Source organism: Lissotriton helveticus, chromosome 2_2 (genome assembly GCF_964261635.1).
Source record: "Lissotriton helveticus chromosome 2_2, aLisHel1.1, whole genome shotgun sequence".
NCBI classification, from domain to species: domain Eukaryota; kingdom Metazoa; phylum Chordata; class Amphibia; order Caudata; family Salamandridae; genus Lissotriton; species Lissotriton helveticus.
The window spans coordinates 383,704,723-383,717,930 of record NC_136060.1 but is presented as its reverse complement, the minus strand read 5'-3'; the positions used below and the strand labels follow the sequence as shown (position 1 = coordinate 383,717,930).

The window sequence follows — 13,208 nt, the reverse complement described above, 5'->3', positions numbered from 1 at the left end:
AAGGTCCCAACTTTAGTTTGATAATGAATAGAATAGGCAATGCAGCTAAGGGCTTCGACCTTACTCCTTACCTGCAGCTGAAATATGCTCAGTTAAGGACCCTCCGTAAAGGGTACAAAGTAAAAACGGACTCACACCCTACCACTGCAACGTTTCAGAATCTGTTGCAGCCAACCCTGAGAACCAGAGTGTAACGAGTGATGAGGAAGACCCATAAATGCTCCTATTCGAAGGACCCAATGTGCCAAGAGCGCCTGCCTCTAACGAGGATGGTTTGGGTTGCTCAAGGTACACTGAAGATCTCCCAGAGAAGGAGGTCCTTCTGGAAAGACTGACCCACAGAATAGCCCTGGAGGACAAGATACTAGCCATTGAAAGGGCAAGGGCAGGCATGGGTTTAATATCCATGAATGGTGGCAGTAACATAATACTTAGGGACTTTGATCCTAAAATCCCCAAATGGGATTGTTCCAAAATATACAGCTGGTGATGACATTACAAAATTATTTGCAGCTTTCAAGAGAGCTTGTTGCATGAGGAAGCCAGAAGCATTGGGGTTCTCTCCTTTTGGAACTGTTCTCTGGTAAGTGTAGGGATAGACTTCTGACACTAAACAAGGCAGAGGTGGAGTCCTACACTCACACGAAGGGTAACCTGATTGAGGGCTTTCGACTCACTACTAAAGAATATAGGATTAAGTTCAAGGGGACTCAAAATATCTCAAGTCAGTCCTGGGTTGATTTTGTGGACTTTTCAGCAAAAGACACTAGGTGATTGGTTACTAGGAAGCCAAGTGCACGACTATGATGGGGTGTATAATTTGATTATGAAACAACATCAGTTGAGTAACTGTGATTCTGAAAAGTTGCATCAACTGTGGTCAGTTTCTCTCCAAGAGTTGGGGAAGAAGGCTGATCTCTGGGTGAAAACTAGAGTGTCCAAGACAAGTCATGCTCACCCACACTACCACAAAAGAAAGCATTAGTAGTATTTCCTTTAGCTTTTGTAAAACAATTGGGAACCCACTGAACTCTCTGCACAGTGTACTTGGTTTTAGTATATAGGATGTCCAGATCACCACCAATTGAATTGTTAGTAGTCCGTCACTTAGACGGATCCATAAAAGTAAGACAGACTAACGATTGAAGATTCCATTCATTTATTCCCTTGTGCGCCAGTAGGTGGCATTAGTCAGCTCTGTGTGTTTTTGTCTTCATCATCCACATCATACTGATGTCCCCGTCATATATATAGGCACCACGCAATTATGTCAGTACTTTTCACTACTTTCCATGCCAGGAGGCAGAGCCATAAAGGGCACTGACACTGGTGTGTTTCTGAACAACTAGGGCCCTGAAAAGGATCAGCCCTGACCATAGAAACCTGTCCACAGTGTGGGGAGGTCAATAAGGAGTCTGTGGCTAGATTATGTCTCTACCAGATAAGATGTTAACAAGGATAAATATCTTGTCCATTTGATGGAGACATCTTTAGCTGTACATTCCTTACCTTTGAACAGATACCCAAGCAATACCATCCCCAGAGGAGGGACTACAGACAAAGTGTCATGAACACTAACCCTTGCCCAGACTGTCATGACTGCTGAACGTGCATCACAGTGCTATATAGCATACCACCATATGTATCACAAAGAACAATTGATGGACAGAAAGCAGAACAATGTCATACATTCACCCCAGTACAGAGATCTGGGCCTAAATCCATTGTTTTTTTGCTCGGCATTCCAGTTTGGATCCAGCCATATGCAAATCACTCTTGACCCTGCACCCCAATGGGAACAGTCCAGCCCGAACTGCCAGGCCAGGTCCTCCCTGGACAGGAAACAAGTATCCTAGGAACGGTTTCGGGCTTTCAGACCTCATCAGCCAGGATAGCTTGACTCCAGTGGCATGGAGAGCACGGGACCCACGTCTGGGCATACCCGTCCCACTCAGGGTGACAAATGCAAAGAACAACTGATGGACAGAATGCAGAACTATGTCATACATTCACCCCTGTACAGAGATCTGGGCCTAAATTCATCGTTTTTTTGCTCACCATGCCATTCCAGTTTGGACCCAGCCATATGCAAATCAGTCTTGACCCTGCGCCCCAATGGGAACATTCCAGCCCGAACTGCCAGGCCAGGTTCTCCCTGGACTGAAAACAAGCATCCTAGGACCGGTTTCGGGCTTTCAGCCCTCATCAGCCAGGATAGCTTGACTCCAGTGGCATGGAGAGCACGGGACCCATGTCTGGGCATACCCGTCCCACTCGTGGTGACGAATGCAAAAAGAACAATTGATGGACAGAATGCAGAACAATGTCATACATTCACCCCAGTACAGATATCTGGGCCTAAATTCATCATTTTTTTGCTCACCATGCCATTCCAGTTTGGACCCAGCCATATGCAAATCAGTCTTGACCCTGCGCCCCAATGGGAACATTCCAGCCCGAACTGCCAATCCAGGTCCTCCCTGGACTGGAAACAAGCATCCTAGAACCGGTTTTAGGCTTTCAGCCTTCATCAGCCAGGATAGCTTGACTCCAGTGCATGGAGAGCACGCGACCCATGTCTGGTCATATCCGTCCCACTCGGGGTGACAAATGTAAAAAGAACAATTGATGGACAGAATGCAGAACAGTTCGGGCTGGATTGTTCCCATGCAGCACAGGGTCAAGACTGATTTGCATATGGCCAGGTCTAAACTGGGATGGCATGGTGAACAAACAAATGATGTATTTAACCCAGATCTCTTGACTGGGGGTGAATGTTTTGATTTGTTCTGCATTCCATCCATCAATTGTGTGTCTTTTGCTTTCTCGACCTAAGTGCGCCAGGTATGCCCAGACGTGGGTCCTGGGCTCACTGTGCCACTGGAATCAAGCTATCCTGGCTGAAGAGGGGTGAAACTCTGACTCTGGTCATAGGATGCTTGTTTCTGGTCCAGGGAGGACCTGGCTTGGCAGTTCAGGCTGGACTGTTCCCATGAGGCACAGGGTCAAGACTGATTTGCATATGGCCAGGTCTAAACTGGGGTGGTATGGTGAGCAAAAGAATGATGGATTTAACCTAGATCCCTTGACTGGAGGTGAAGGTTTTGATTTGTTCTGCATTCCGTCCATCAATTGCGTGTCTTTTACCAAATGTATCACAGCAATGCTACAATGCTACATCGCATACCGCCATATGTAATCAATATTGACGCTGCGAAATAGAGAAGGCCCTGTACAAATGTGAATAGTTATGACGCTGCTAAATAGAGAAATCCCATATGGTACTAAATTAAGTAACCACGTGTACCCGTATCAGCCTCTTTATTTCTTTCTGAGTTTTAGGTCTTTCGTTTCATCGCGGCTGCTGTACATCTTACAGCCACTATAAAAGCGACAGCACCCATTCGCTCCCTTCGGATTATTCCTTGGTGACGATGAGCGGGTGAGGACCTTTGTTCCTGTGGGCTGGATTCTAATTTGAATGTCATCACGAAGAGTTTCTTTGTCTCAGGTAGGAGACAGCGGGCCCTACTAGTTGAGCATAGGGTCTTGGCCAGAATGCAGTGCATTTGTTTTTGTAGTTTTTGGATACAAATTGTCATGGTGACACACACGTAAGGATAAAACGTGTGTTACGGAAAGAAAAAACAAAGCGATATGCGCATAGACATTTGTGAACAATATATGACTGATAAATCCATAAACAGCACATTAAAAAACAATGTTTTACTAAAGATGGTAATTAAGCAGCAAAAAGGTGCATAATTGAACAAAGTGTGCAAAGGATGATTGTTTAATACTTCATCAATGAAGGGCTCATTATCCATGAGAAGCATAAATATTAATCAGCTAGAAGATTCTTCCTATAGAACTGTGAACACACTTGAGAGATAAAAGCACTCTACGGCATATTGATTTGAACTTTCCAGAATTTGTCACAGGTGTCAAATATTATCCAGGAGAATAAGTTATTCTATTGAACCATATATTCAAGAAGATTCACAAAAGAATCAGTCCATACAGGAACACGGCGACCCGGGAGGATTCTGCTTCACTACACCCGTGAATCAGACACCAAAGGGAACATCGGGATTTCTACAGAAATAGGACACGACTCCCGGGCTTAATATATCCTCACACCGGCATATAGAACCGCACGATTTTTACGGTTCTTAGACCCGATCTTTCTATACACTACCATGGGATGTCTATTTGATCATCTACTCCCTTTTCTTGGTGTAAACACCACATCCCCGAGACTTACAACCCAGGTCAAGGGCCCTGCTGGGTCGGAAATATCACCAGCAGAGCGACCCCCTGGTTTGACACAGCCAAAGTTTAGCCCTGAGGATTCGCAAAGGCGAAGAAACACGTGTCGGCTGGCTGTTTAACGTATTAAAGGATTCCAGTGGACTACTTTCTCATCGGAATTCTTATTTTCTACTGTCATTTTGCTTCAACTGTTCACATTACATTACTGTTTGTAACTAAAGTCCTTTTGAATATTCTGTGTGTGCATAGGGTACTCCTGTCTATACATTATTGGTAGTTCTTTCTACTAATTTGAGTGGTTTTAAGGGTTTTTCCACTCACCCAGTTGCACCACCATTTTACAGCGCGCCTATTACCGATGTGTATACTGTAGGCTGTGCACCCTTTGCTCTTCTGACATTTCAAACCTTCGGAAAAATTTTCAAGAACATTATTGGATATTGTTGACATCAGCCTTTTTAGTTCATTTTTTGAAGCCCTTGTATATTTTTTACAGGTAAAGACTGTTTATACTATATGTCATTTATGTGAATTGTGAATGTAGCTAAGGAGCCAACCCTTACCCTGTTTATTTATCCCTGTTCCAGATGTTCCTCCCGCAGAACCCTCCCTATTTCCCTTCCCCTCATCTGGCCACTTTGATCCTCTGGTTTCTTTTACTCAGAGTCAGAGCTGCCGGAATGTGGGCTTCTTGAGGGCACTGCTCCTGAGGAACCAGACAAATTGGGACAGAATAATCCGTCCATGGTTTTTGTTCCTCCCGCGCAGTATCGCCAAGATGACCACATTAGAGGATTTATGTAAGATGCTGGGAAACATGCAGAAGGACTTAACTGCAGCCTGATTACAAACTGCAATACTGGCTAGTATAGTAGCTCAATTACAAGCGCAACTTCCAGCCAGCCCAGTTCCCCCCACACCATCGGGGGGATTGTCCTCTGGGCCTACAGTGTCTGTAACTGTACCTTCCACAGTACCTCTGGCGTCTCCTTAGCGATTTTCAGGTAAACCCACAAAATTTGAAACATTTTTGACGCAAATCCAACTACATTTCATGGTAAAGCCTGCATCTTTTCCAGATGCACAATCCCATCTAGCATTTCTCATTTCCTATTTGAGTGAAGATGCCGCTATGTGGGCAGCACCGCTGCTAAATTCAGATGATCATTTGCTCTACAACTGGCCGGCATTTAAAGTGGAGTTTGAACGAGTTTTTGATAGACATACTATTACTGGGTCATCAGATCGAGAACCTTTGGAACTCAGACAAGCAATAAAGATCTGATCCATTACTTGACACATTTCAATCGACATATATGAAACAAATGGGCCGGATTATAAAAGGGCAGCCCTCTTTTATTAAAGGCCTTAAGGACGAACTCAAGGATCTTATTGCTCCTTTAGATCCTTAACCCCGAGATTGTGCAAAATGAATAGCTTTAATCCTACGGTTAGAGCATCGCCTGTCAGATAGAAACGGAGACAAAAGAACAATAGACTTTAAGCAATCTGTACTTCCCAGGGACAGAACCAGTCCGTCTAGTACCAATCACAGTGAACCTATGGAGATTGGTGGATTACAGAAATCACTCACTCAGGAAACAAAAAAAGACACACGGCGCAAAACGGGTGTGTGTCTATATTGTGGAAAATAACGACATTTTGTCGAAGTATGCCCAGCCCGACCCCAAGGACAGAGAAGTATGGACATATCTCCTCAAAAACAGGAAAACTAAAAAGCTCGGGGAACAAACAGGGGAATTCCTCAAGTACATTCCTCGATTCCTCTGACGCAGCCATTGACAACACCTTACAGATCTCTGCTCTACATCTTACAATTAACGTACTCTTCACAGCACCAGGTGTTGTAGACAAAGAAGTAGTTATCATGGTGGATACTGGGGCCACTGGGAATTTTATTGACATCACCTTCTGTTTCAAACTACAGATTCTCACCATTGTGAAGAACAAACCAGAAATGGTCTGTGCTGTTGATGGCATTTATATGCCATGATATGTTTAACATCCTAAAACAAGCATACTGAATGCCTTACTTTTGAGGTTATTGATGCACCACAGTTTGGGGTAATTCTAGGAATGCCATGGCTCACAGAGCACAAACCCACGATCGACTGGCCCAAAAAAAGCTTTACCTTCAATTCTGAATGGGGTCATCAGGAATGTCTTACTCAGTTGGACTCTCGAGAATATTTTACTGATAAACACGCAAACATTCAGCTGGAGCCCATTGTATAGCTACAGCAGCGGAGCAAAATATTGGATTACCCCAGCAATATGAGACATTTCGAGTTCAGGGAAAAAAGTGCTGAAATATTACCACCACATCGTGACTATGATTGTGAAATAGATCTCATACCTGGAGGGAAAATACCTTGCAGTAGGATTTATGCCCTACTGAGGTAGAAAATCTTCGTAACTATTTCGATAAATTCAACAAATTTATCAGGCTTTCCAAAATCTCCAGCAGCTTCGTCCTTCTTTTTCGTGCCTAAAAGTAATGGCGACCTACGCCGGTGCATAGATTATAGGGCATTAAGAAAATTAACCATTAAAAATCGGTATCCCGTACCTCTTATCCCAGTACTTCTTGATCAGGTTCGAACAACTATGGTGTATACAAAGCTAGATTTAATAGGGGCATACCACCTACTATGTGTACGTTCAGGAGATGAATGGAAGACTGTGCATTCCGAACTTTGTACAGTCTTTTTGAATACTGTGTAATGTCGTTTGGGCTGTGTAACGCCCCAGAGGCATTTCAATTCTTTGTAAATGACGTTTTACGAGAATATCTAGACCGGTTTGTAATCGTCTATATAGAGGATATTCTCATCTATTCTAGTTTACAATCTGGTCATGAACTACATCTTGACAACTTTGAGGCAACATGGTCTTTATTGCAAATTCCCAAAAGGTGAGTTCCATGTCAATATAAAGTTGAATTTCTGGGTTTCATTCTTTTACCACAAGGCATAACTATGGCGGATCATAAGGTACAAGCGATTAAAAATTGGCCAGAACCAAAATCAGTAAAAGACATTCAGCGATTCTTAGGATTCACCAACTTTTACCGGCGATTTATCCACAATTTCTCTGCCAGAGCTACTCCTTTAGCAAGGCTTTTACAGAAAGGACGAAAATTTCAGTGGTCATCAGAAACTGAGAAGGCTTTTCAGGATCTAAAGACAGCATTTAGAGTCAGAGCAGGCCCTGAGTAAGCAGGAGAGCCCACTGAAGCAAGAGAAGACCCTCAAGAGGACTGACAGGCCGGAGGCACAGGAGTCACAAGAGGACTTCGGCAGCTAATCAAAGTTGGAGGCCCATGGTACACAGGATGCAGAGAGGATATTGATCTTTAGTAGATGAGGTGCTGAAGGCTAGAGCTTCTTGTAGCCCGGAGATCTCTGGAGTGCAGAGTCAACAAGCGATGGCAATGGCAAGTTGATGTGGTGCACAGGGGTTTGGTACCAACGGACCGACGGGGGATACTGTTCTCAAAATGGCGGAGAGGACAGATGAGGCCTCTAGGGATCTGCAGAACCATTACCTGTTTAGCTGGGCCTCGGAAAGTATGTGGAACTTCAGGAGCAGCAGACTGGTTAGCTTCATTGCAGTGCCTGCAGATGCAGCGGAGTAACTTCTACACTCCAAGGGAGATTTCTTCGCATGTCCTTGGTGCCCACAGGCCTTCTGGAGAACCTGGATGAAGCTCAAACACAGACAATGCAGAAGACTTGAAGAACAGCGAGACCAGGAGCAGCAGGAGTCTTCCTTGATGCAGTCTCAGTTCCAGCCAAAGTCCAACGAAGTTCAAGTGTCCAGACGGTCGTAGAGTGTCTTTGTTTCAGAGGTGAGTCTTGTTTCACGACAAATCTAAGGACCCACCAACAGGGGAGCCCTTAATTACCACTGGGAAAGTGTTGGAATGACTCTGGGGCTGAACAGAGGGGGTGGATACCCCCTGTCCTTTGTACAGTTTTGCACCAGAGCGGGAACCAAGGGTTCCTGAAATGGCTCATACCGGAGTATGCAAGGAGGGCACCAAATGTGCCCTTCAAAGCAGTCTGGTGGCACTGGCAGGTGCCCACACCTCAGCCAATACACCAAGTCCTATCTGGGAGGTGGTCACATCTCCCTGTGATAGCAAACCTAGGGAGATATGTACACCGAAGTGGCTATATGCAAATTAGTCTGTTCCTGTCCCAGTGCATGATGGGAACAGGGCAAACCAAACTACCAAGCCAATTCTTATACTGGGAAGGAAACAAGCTTCCGGGGACCGGTTTCTGGCATCACAGCCTTCTTCGGCCCGGCTTGCTTGAATCCTGATGGTGCAATGAGCAAGGGACTCACGTCTGAGTATACCCTCCCACACATGGTGTGGATAAAACCGATTTTGGAAAAGGGGGGTGGTGACGGACAGAGCTTCTGAATGATGCAGAATACTCTTACCAAGTCAAGAGATCATGGTTTTAATCCATCATCGTTTTTTAGCTCACTGCACCATCCCAGCTCAGAACCTGGCTTGGTAGTTTGGTTTGCCCTTTTCCCATCATGCACTGGGACAGGAACAGACTAATTTGCATATAGCCAGGTGAGTCCCTTGCTCGTTGCACCATCAGGATTCAAGCAAGCCGGGCCGACGAAGGCTGTGATGCCAGAAACCGGTCCCCGGAAGCTTTTTTCCTTCCCAGTATAAGAATTGGCTTGGTAGTTTGGTTTGCCCTGTTCCCATCATGCACTGGGACAGGAACAGACTAATTTGGATATAGCCAGGTTCTGAGCTGGGATGGTGCAGTGAGCTAAAAAACGGTGATGGATTAAAACCATGATCTCTTGACTTGGTAGGAGTATTCTGCATCATTCAGAAACTCTGTCCATCACCACCCCCTTTTCCAAAATCGATTTTATCCACACTATGTGTGGGAGGGTATACTCAGACGTGAGTCCCTTGCTCATTGCACCATCAGGATTCAAGCAAGCCGGGCCGACGAAGGCTGTGATGCCAGAAACCGGTCCCCGGAAGCTTTTTTCCTTCCCAGTATAAGAATTGGCTTGGTAGTTTGGTTTGCCCTGTTCCCATCATGCACTGGGACAGGAACAGACTACTTTGCATATAGCCAGGTTCTGAGCTGGGATGGTGCAGTGAGCTAAAAAACGGTGATGGATTAAAACCATGATCTCTTGACTTGGTAGGAGTATTCTGCATCATTCAGAAACTCTGTCCATCACCACCCCCTTTTCCAAAATCGATTTTATCCACACTATGTGTGGGAGGGTATACTCAGACGTGAGTCCCTTGCTCATTGCACCATCAGGATTCAAGCAAGCCGGGCCGACGAAGGCTGTGATGCCAGAAACCGGTCCCCGGAAGCTTTTTTCCTTCCCAGTATAAGAATTGGCTTGGTAGTTTGGTTTGCCCTGTTCCCATCATGCACTGGGACAGGAACAGACTAATTTGCATATAGCCAGGTTCAGAGCTGGGATGGTGCAGTGAGCTAAAAAACGGTGATGGATTAAAACCATGATCTCTTGACTTGGTAGGAGTATTCTGCATCATTCAGAAACTCTGTCCATCACCACCCCCTTTTCCAAAATCGATTTTATCCACACTATGTGTGGGAGGGTATATTCAGACGTGAGTCCCTTGATCATTGCACCATCAGGATTCAAGCAAGCCGGGCCGACGAAGGCTGTGATGCCAGAAACCGGTCCCCGGAAGCTTTTTTCCTTCCCAGTATAAGAATTGGCTTGGTAGTTTTGTTTGCCCTGTTCCCATCATGCACTGGGACAGGAACAGACTAATTTGCATATAGCCAGGTTCTGAGCTGGGATGGTGCAGTGAGCTAAAAAACGGTGATGGATTAAAACCATGATCTCTTGACTTGGTAGGAGTATTCTGCATCATTCAAAAACTCTGTCCATCACCACCCCCTTTTCCAAAATCGATTTTATCCACACTATGTGTGGGAGGGTATACTCAGACGTGAGACCCTTGCTCATTGCACCATCAGGATTCAAGCAAGCCGGGCCGACGAAGGCTGTGATGCCAGAAACCAGTCCCCGGAAGCTTTTTTCCTTCCCACTATTAGAATTGGCTTGGTAGTTTGGTTTGCCCTGTTCCCATCATGCACTGGGACAGGAACAGACTAATTTGCATATAGCCAGGTTCTGAGCTAGGATGGTGCAGTGAGCTAAAAAACGGTGATGGATTAAAACCATGATCTCTTGACTTGGTAGGAGTATTCTGCATCATTCAGAAACTCTGTCCATCACCACCCCCTTTTCCAAAATCGATTTTATCCACACTATGTGTGGGAGGGTATACTCAGACGTGAGTCCCTTGCTCATTGCACCATCAGGATTCAAGCAAGCCGGGCCGACGAAGGCTGTGATGCCAGAAACCGGTCCCCGGAAGCTTTTTTCCTTCCCAGTATAAGAATTGGCTTGGTAGTTTGGTTTGCCCTGTTCCCATCATGCACTGGGACAGGAACAGACTAATTTGCATATAGCCAGGTTCTGAGCTGGGATGGTGCAGTGAGCTAAAAAACGGTGATGGATTAAAACCATGATCTCTTGACTTGGTAGGAGTATTCTGCATCATTCAGAAACTCTGTCCATCACCACCCCCTTTTCCAAAATCGATTTTATCCACACTATGTGTGGGAGGGTATACTCAGACGTGAGTCCCTTGCTCATTGCACCATCAGGATTCAAGCAAGCCGGGCCGACGAAGGCTGTGATGCCAGAAACCGGTCCCCGGAAGCTTTTTTCCTTCCCAGTATAAGAATTGGCTTGGTAGTTTGGTTTGCCCTGTTCCCATCATGCACTGGGACAGGAACAGACTAATTTGCATATAGCCAGGTTCTGAGCTGGGATGGTGCAGTGAGCTAAAAAACGGTGATGGATTAAAACCATGATCTCTTGACTTGGTAGGAGTATTCTGCATCATTCAGAAACTCTGTCCATCACCACCCCCTTTTCCAAAATCGATTAATTTTGGCACTGCCTCCTATGTACGCCACCCTTGTACATAGGGGGCAGCGTCAAATACAATGGGTGTTGTGGTTGAACTCCCACCAACACACCCACTGCACGCCTCTTTCAACCTGAACATAGCGAGTCAATCCACGTTAACTTAACGCTACCTTGTACATAAGGCAAGGCCCCTATCGCCATGGGAATGTCACAAAAAGTGACGTTCTTGTGGCGATGGGGTCTTGTACATATGCCACCTATTGATCTAATTTCCCCAGCTCGAGCTCAGCTCAGAAGCAGGAGGACAGAATCATGTCTGTGGTCGGCAGCCGAACAAGCTTACTAGCAGACCCTGAAGACTATTACCCAGAGTACAGGGGGACTCCTAAGGAGACCCCAGTACATGGGATCTTAGTTCCAGCACCGGCATCATTGTTGGGGTATGATTCTAACATGTTTGATACCAAACAAGACCATGTTCAGTGCAGCCATTATGTTGTTAGACATCTCGTAATTACTGATATCCACTATATATCTTAAAATGGCTGAATGCACTTACAGGCATGTCTGTCTCATGCAGGTGCACCCTCACACTTGTAACCAAGCACCTTACCATCAGGAATGAAGAACCTGCCATCGGAGTAACTCATAGGTTTTAGGTACAGTGACCGCAGATATAAGGAACCTTAAATCTGTCGAAAGAGGTGCAAGCACCAACTCTAACAGGCTGCATTGTCAGATCTGTTGTCACACTTTAAGTGGACTCCCTTGAGTAGCAAAATACATGCTTCAGCCCATGGGAGATCCCTGGTGCACCTTTGCCCTTAGCACCATATACTAGGGTATAATAAGGGCACACCAGTAGCCAATTCTGGATGTACCAAGGTAATTCCCAAAGCCAATTTAAGAGAGAAAGCAAATATGCTGCGGTCCTGATTAGCAGGAACCCTGCAAACTAAGTAAAAACATACTAACGCCAGGCAGAACGTGGGGGTGACCATGAAAGAAAATCCTACATTCCTTTATAACCCAAACCCCCAAATGTAAGGACATGAGACTAACCCAAGTGGAAATATCTGGGTAGCCCATCTGCGTTGGCATGGCTACTCCTGTGTCTGTCACTGAAAAGTCAATCCCCTGTAGGGAAAATGACCACCTCAAAAGTTTGGGATTTTCACCCTTCATCTGTTTAAGCTATAAGAGGGGCTTATGGTCTTTCTGAACAAGGAAGTGAGTGCCAAACTGTTATTCCTCAACTTCGGCAAGGCCCAGAACACAGCAAAGGCCTCCCTCTCAATAGCTTTCCAGCGCTTCTCTCTGGGGATCAACCTTCTGCTTATCAAAGCTACTGGTTGATTCTGGCCCTCTGCATTACGTTGTGAGAAAACTGCACCTATTCCTAATTCAGAAGCATCTGTCTGAACAATGATTGGTTTTCGAGTAGTCAGGACTTTGCAGAATTGGAGCAGAGCATATAGCTTGCTTCAGATCATCAAATGCCTTTTGACAGCTAACTGTCCACTGAACTTTAAGAGGCTTGCTTTTGGAGTTGAGATCATTAAGGGGTGTCAATATGGATCCATAACACTTAATAATTCTTCTCTAGTACCCAGTCAGGCCGAAGAAAGCTCTGACCTGAGTCTAGGTAGTGGGAGCAATTCAGGTTAGGATGGTCTAAAATCTGCTTTACAATGATTGAACTTGGCCCCCAACCCACAACCTTACTCGGCCCTATCTGAGACTGTGTGTCCTTGATAGTGACGCCTACCTTCTGCAGGGTCTCAACTACATTTCTGAGGTGGACCAGGTGATCCCCCGAGGTGAAGCTAAAGGCAGCTATATCATCTAGATATGCTGCACTGTAGGCTTCCAGACATTTTATGACTTTGTTCACAGTCCGGACTGGGAACGAAAAGCGGCCCTGGCAAAGTGCTCGG

General features: G+C 45.5%; 1 protein-coding gene and 1 long non-coding RNA gene across 2 annotated transcripts in view; one reads left to right on the top strand and one right to left on the bottom strand.

Moving 5' to 3' along the window:
* The window catches only part of LOC144821486 (uncharacterized), a 179,746-nt gene extending 176,270 nt beyond the window's left edge, over window positions 1-3,476 (top strand). The window contains exon 3 of the long non-coding RNA XR_013608367.1: window positions 3,343-3,476. This is a non-coding gene — a long non-coding RNA (uncharacterized LOC144821486). The remainder of the gene's footprint in view (window positions 1-3,342) is intronic.
* The window catches only part of POLN (DNA polymerase nu), a 2,689,548-nt gene that overhangs the window by 417,024 nt on the left and 2,259,316 nt on the right, over window positions 1-13,208 (bottom strand). The gene's annotated exons all lie outside the window — the stretch shown is intronic.